Here is a 6469-nt window from a genome sequence, read left to right as displayed (position 1 = left end):
TGGACCAACAATTATATATCAGCATCGTATCGTCGAGATATAACAGCAATGTCATTCAGTGATTTCATTTTTCTGATTAAGAAGAAATGGTTATGTGATATGAACAGATAACGATCTCGAAGGGGAATGAAACATCGAACATGCACACGAGGGAGATTCGCGCCGCGTGATCTAGATGCTTGGTTGCGAGAAATATGCAAGTCATCAAGGACCATAAGAGGGTGATGAAACGCCCGAAGTTAGAAGGTGTTCGCAGATATGTAACGTGATACATCTGTATATTGGGACAAAAAAAACAAAAAAAAAAAACAAAGCGATTGCACGAATCGCTGCCAATTGAAAAACAACTATCTCGTACGACATATTTTTAATTTTTACTTAAAATAAATTATCTGTTACAACGAAAACTCGAAAACAAAATCAACTTTCTTTTAAATTGCATCAATCTTACTAAAGACATAGGTTTTGTAATTATTTTCATATGCTGTTTGTCAGTTTCGCAATTTGAGAATCCACACATGTGTGAATTAACAAAAGTATTGGAAAGGGATTGTGCGGTTCTATTCTCGACACACCACACATTGTGAAACCTCAGGTCGAAAATTATTGAAATCCTACACTCCCTTCCGCAGGCACGTAGGTAATAGTAATCGTATACATCTGTAATGATGCAGCGAGACTGTGAATATTTCGAGACCCTTCGCACATAGAACCGAAACAATACAAATTTCACTTTTCTATATTTAACATCCATTCGTTTTTCCTATTGTGCGTGAAACACACAATTGTCTTTTTTTAGCAAGCTTTTATGAAACTTCTCTATTTAAAAAAAAAAAAAAAAAAACTGTTTACAGAGTATTATCTTGTTTACAGTATCTTTACGCGCGATACAGTGACCGCGAGAAAGTGATCATGAAAGTCGCGCATGTTAAATAGCTGCAATTAATTACTCTCGATCATCGTCAGACGTTATAGTCCTATTCGGAAAACCCGCGTCGACCTAATCGCTGCCACTTTATTTAATCGAATAAAGAAAGGGCTCGCGTGCGCTCGAGGTCCCGAATTCCTGGTGCGCGACATGGTATTCGCATTACGAAAGACCGGGTCTGGCTTTCTGACCACCCGAGAGTAGCAAGTGTGTGCAGAGGTTACAGTTAAGGTGGCCTGTTAAGGGCGGTAGGGTTGGCAGAACTCATTCGAGTACGAGTGGAATATGAGAGACCGACACAAGGACGGGAGAACAAAAGCGTTGTGCTTTTGCCCAACAAAGAGTGGACTACCCTCGTATGTGTATGCGTGTTATACTTCCTGCTGTTCGCTTATTTTACATATATATTGCGCTCGCTACGCCAATTAATGTTTACGCAATAGCGCAGTCGTAAGTAAGAAAATTGAATTTTTACGCGAAGTCAAACGTAAATTACAAATATGTTTAGTTACGTACACATATACAAGAACGAAACATGCAGTTTGTTAGTAACGAAATGTTTCTTACATTCTACCTTGATTAGTGACGCTTAGAAGTAAACCTGTATGGTCAGGTGGGTTGTGAGAAAAGAGAGAATACGTGGGATACGAAAGCGCGGAGGTCCTCGGACATGCGGCATGTCCGTGCGGAGAAAGAGAAGGTTTACGAGAAATGCGGCCACCGCAACACACGCGGTGGCCGAGACCAAACCAAACCAAAGATTAATGTACTACACTTACTGGGGCAATTTGCGCCAAGTGTCGGCTGTAGAACTGGGTATACCTCGAGTTCTGGAGGTAGATTTGTTCCACGAGCATCCGCGCGGGAAGGGAGATCCCCTCTCGTCTCTCTTCCCATCTACGAAAAGTAACTCGAAAGGAAAGTTTCGAATCTGTGAGAAAAAAATGGAAGGAAATGATAAAACTTTTTGTAAGAACTTGCAAATTTCGCTGTAATGAATGCAACACACAATTGAGCCGAACTTTATCGCCGGTGATCTGCTCTTGTCAAATTACTTAGCGTTTCCTTTTAGGTCCGGCTGTAAATCGAAAATTCGATCCGGAGTAATCCGCCAATTAACATCCGCCAGATAAATGAATAATCACCGTCGCGGTGCGCATCTAGTTTCTGCTCTGGCGTATCAGGCGAAGGGGGGGTGGGCAGGATATAAGCAAATTAAATATGCATAATTAAAACGAAATAGCGACGGGTGAAACGTCGCTCGTGCGGTTCTGGCTGGCTCGAATCAGTGGGAAGAGGACTTAAGGCAAGGAACATTCTCGTAGCAACATCTGGCCGCTATGAAGTATAAAGAGGCATGCGATATCATCCGCAGTGAATGCTTAATTAAAACCTCAGACTCCTCAGCCACGGAGTTCCCCTTAGTCGTGCGCTAATCGCAAGAACCGTCGTTGCTGTTCAACACAAACCACCTCACCTTTACGTACGGGTATCTCTCTGCGGTGACAATCTCTTCCTTCGCTTCCTTCGCCTCACGAATGAATTTTATTCCTTAACAATATCGTAAATATGCCGCAATATTAATTTTATTATGTGACAACACGATCGTGCAAAGTTATCAGAGATATTTAAATGCGAAAGCTAGGAAAATTATTATTTTTAAATTATTATTGTTTTCTAAGTCACATGTAAAACATATGCAAGTTCGATGTCCGATCTGATCTTAATAACTTTGTCAAACTGAATTTTACTATCGAACAAATACGCTCTCCCCTCTTTTCTATTTTAAAAAATTTAATTTTTATAATTATTTCTTTAATTATAAATTTTATCGTATTACAATCAACTAACAATTTGAAGAATCTTTGTACAAAGCAATTTAGTAAATGACAGGAAAGACGAATTTTATAAGAAGCGGTAGTGAAAGTAGACGCGTCATAGCATTTCCGGTGGCCGTCCAGAGTGGGATGAGAGAAAATTTCACTTGGACCGTCTAACGAGTTCGCTTTTACCCCAGACGACGGGGAAGAAAAAGTTGGGAAAAGGGTCGGTGGGGAGTAGAGTTTTAGATACGAAAAGCGAGCCTCTCCAGTGGAGCAAGGGCGCCAAAGACCGTTTCAGTGAAGCGGGAGATTGACAGGTCGAACCCCACTCGTAGACTCGTGCCGGTTGCCATGCTAAAATGGTGATGAAAGATGGTTCACTTTTAATGGCGCCACTTCTATAGTGTACTTCTTTGAACTAATAATAACAACTCGACGAAACGATGAAACCATAACCTGGTCAATGTCAAGTGTAGTTTCCGGATCTTTTATAAAATGTGTGTTAGAGCTAAATTTTTATGTATAACGCAACAAAGATGCTTTATCATGATATTTAATTTATGTAATTCTCATTACGACGTATATTAAATCATAACGATGAATATTCAAATTATTATGTAAAGACGCAGTCGGTGAGAGATAGATATGCGTTTTTCGTGCCACCCGATAGCGCATACATCATCACGTCGTCGTGGGAGAAACAGGCAGCGTCAATATATATGCAAACGCCGATATAACGATCTATCGGTACGTAAATATACAAAGCACGAGGACGAACGTGGGAGAAAAAAGTGACGACGCAAAAAAAAAAACCGGAAAAAAGAGAAAGAGAAAAAGAGAGAGAGAGAGAGACAGAGCGAGAGAGAAGGAAAAAGAGAAAGAGATGTGGAGGCGCGCAATATAAAAGAGAGAAAGAAGAAAAACTCTATTCCTTAATATAAAACTTCATTTCGCAATCGGCAGCAGCCGGAGGAGAAACGCGAAGATCCAACACACGCAGAAATTCCGCGGTCGTCACAAAAAAGGGAGAAACCACGGGAGAATCTTATTTTTCCGGCATTAAGCTTTTAGCGCATTGCCCTAAATAAGACAACTTTTTGTTCGCGACCAAGTTGTGCGCGTCATATATTTCACGAACAAAAAAAAAAAAAAAAGAATCTGGTTGACAAGTTTTTAAATATTCTGAAGTATTAAAAAGTACAATAATACATTATTTCTCAAGATATATTTCAAAAGATATATATTTATAAAAACAAATGTAGATCAAAATGTTAAAAGTTATTGCCGCACAATTCTTCGTTATCGAGAAATTGCACTTTACAGAGAGCAAAGAGGGTAAAATAAAGAATCGCCGAAGAAAGATAGCGCGGTCTCTTTTATCGCGCGAAACGCTTCTCCAACTGTGTCGATCAGAAGAGAGAAAGAGAGAGAGAGAGAGAGAGAGAGAGAGAGAGAGAGAAAAAAAAGCGCGTACCTCTTTTTTTCGCTACTTCTCTTTTCGAACTTTTCGTTCGTATATTTCGGGCCTTTCTTCCTATATGTTTTCGGGGTGCGTTTCGAAAGGAGGGGTCGGGCTGAACATCGGTGGCGCGAGCGAGGCGCGCGCGCGATGAAACTTTTAATAAATGGCAGAGTCGATATGAAGTATAGGACTTTGACATATCGTGTGTCAGTAATGTATAGTTAAATCTGGTGGCAGATGTGGAGGGTGTTCTCCATTCTCTCGTTTCTCTTTCTCTCTTTCTCTCTCTTCGATATCCTACCGCTCGCTCGACCTCTTTTACTCCTTCCGCCTTCGCTTCCTCTCGTGGCTATCCGCGCTCGCTTTGCGCTTCGGAATGGTTGGCACCCTCGCCGCCCCGCGGAAATTTCCTTCTAACCCACTGACGCAATTGAATATATTATTAATAAGCGCGCGTGCGCAAATTCTTGGAGAGAAAAGAGGCATAGAAATTAAAATAATGTGTTAAATTAAATATTAAGAGATTTTAATTAATTCAGCTTTTTTCAGTAGTTTCTTTTATTATTTATTGTATCAATTTGATTTTTAAACATATTTGTTATTTAAATATTTATTTAAGTTTTGTATTTTATTCTCTTTTTTATTATTAAAGTTGCAAGATGATTCGCACATAAAAATTTACGTTAATATATATTAGTAACATTTATATTTTTCTCATTTATATTCTTTCTGCGTGTTACAACGTGATACGTTGAGAAGTTGTATTTTATTTTAACATTGTAACGTCGTATAAGTTACGTTAGATTTGATATTCTCACGCTAAAAGGGATCGATTGTAAACGATTTGCGGATCGCTCGATGAGGGTAGAGGAACAAATTTTTTTTTCTTCGGAAGCGACAGTGAACTTCTCAATCAAACTGCCTGTCTAAATGAAAGCTCCTCTACAAAGCGGATCAGGGTAATCTGTCATCAAAACTGCTCCGCAGCGAGCCGCCGCAATAGTAATCAGCGCTCCCAGCAACTCTAACCGTTGTGTGTGTCAGGGAACAACACCGCTGTACGTTCAATTCACGATCACTTTAGTTCACATTTGTGTAATAATCCCATACTTATTTGCAGTCTTGATATAAATATAAAACTTTATATTTTATCGCATAAATAAGTTATAATTAATGTATTTAAAAATTTTCTTGCACCATCGAATAATTGCGCTACTGCGCACGTAGTTACAAATAAATAATTAAATAAACATTTTCTTAATACTAGTAAGTATATATCTGTAGAAATGTAATAAAAAGAGAAGCACAGATATAATCAGATATTTAATCTGAATAATTTTTTGAAATAATTAAACATTGTGCTCGCCAAACATTTTATTGTTATTACACGATAATGCAAAAAAATATTACCAAGTCAGATTGTAGACAAATCCGATTGTACGGGCGCGATCCAAAACACGTCAATGTTTGGTTGAAAAACTTGTTTTGACTTTCGCGATTTCAACAACAAATTTAAAGTGTATTATTCGACAGTTAATAAATACGTAATACTACGGTCTCGTACCTTGATCTGGACACTGATCCGTCGAAGGTGGAGGACCGCGTGGTCGAGCACGTGAGAAATTTCCCCACCACTTAGCGCAGCGCCGAACGACGCGCTCGCGCGTACCGCCCACAGTCGCGTCGGGTAACCGTAGCCGCCCAAACGGGCCTCGTGCTTGTCGGCACGAGAGTCGCCCGCTTGCACTCTCACGGCACGGATCTAGTCGTGTTGTACCCTGCTGGCTGTGTGCCCTCCGAGCCCTCCAAGGCCACCGTCGCCACGACAGGCCAGCCCGCCTACGTCGGCGGAGGGCCGTACCTCACCGCTCGCGTTACCGCTTCACGATTGGTCGCTCCATTCCGGCGAGCGTAGTCACGTGACGGGGCCGCTGCCACATTAAAGGACGACTTCCACCTCGGTGCCCGAAGTGGACTCCCAGCACACCCCCTCCCGGAACGAGGAAAGAGACAGCAGTAACAACAGAGACACCGGGAACACCGGAGAGGCGAAAAAGATCCGTGGAAATTTCGGTCCCGGTGACTGGAGACGACCGTCTCTTTCTACGGGACGTCCTTCGCCTCTCCTACCGTGGAACTTCTCGGTCGGCAAGTACCTCCACCACGGACTCCTCGCGGACCCCCACCTTCTCGTTGGTCGCTATCTCTGCGTCCTCTCTCACTCCTCCGTCACTTAGAGAGTACACTGCGATCGGT

The sequence above is a fragment of the Pseudomyrmex gracilis genome, unplaced genomic scaffold, assembly GCF_002006095.1.
Source record: "Pseudomyrmex gracilis isolate BER0280 unplaced genomic scaffold, ASM200609v1 scaffold_38, whole genome shotgun sequence".
NCBI lineage: Eukaryota > Metazoa > Arthropoda > Insecta > Hymenoptera > Formicidae > Pseudomyrmex > Pseudomyrmex gracilis.
The sequence above is the reverse complement of the archived record's forward strand: the minus strand, read 5'-3'. Positions refer to the sequence as shown.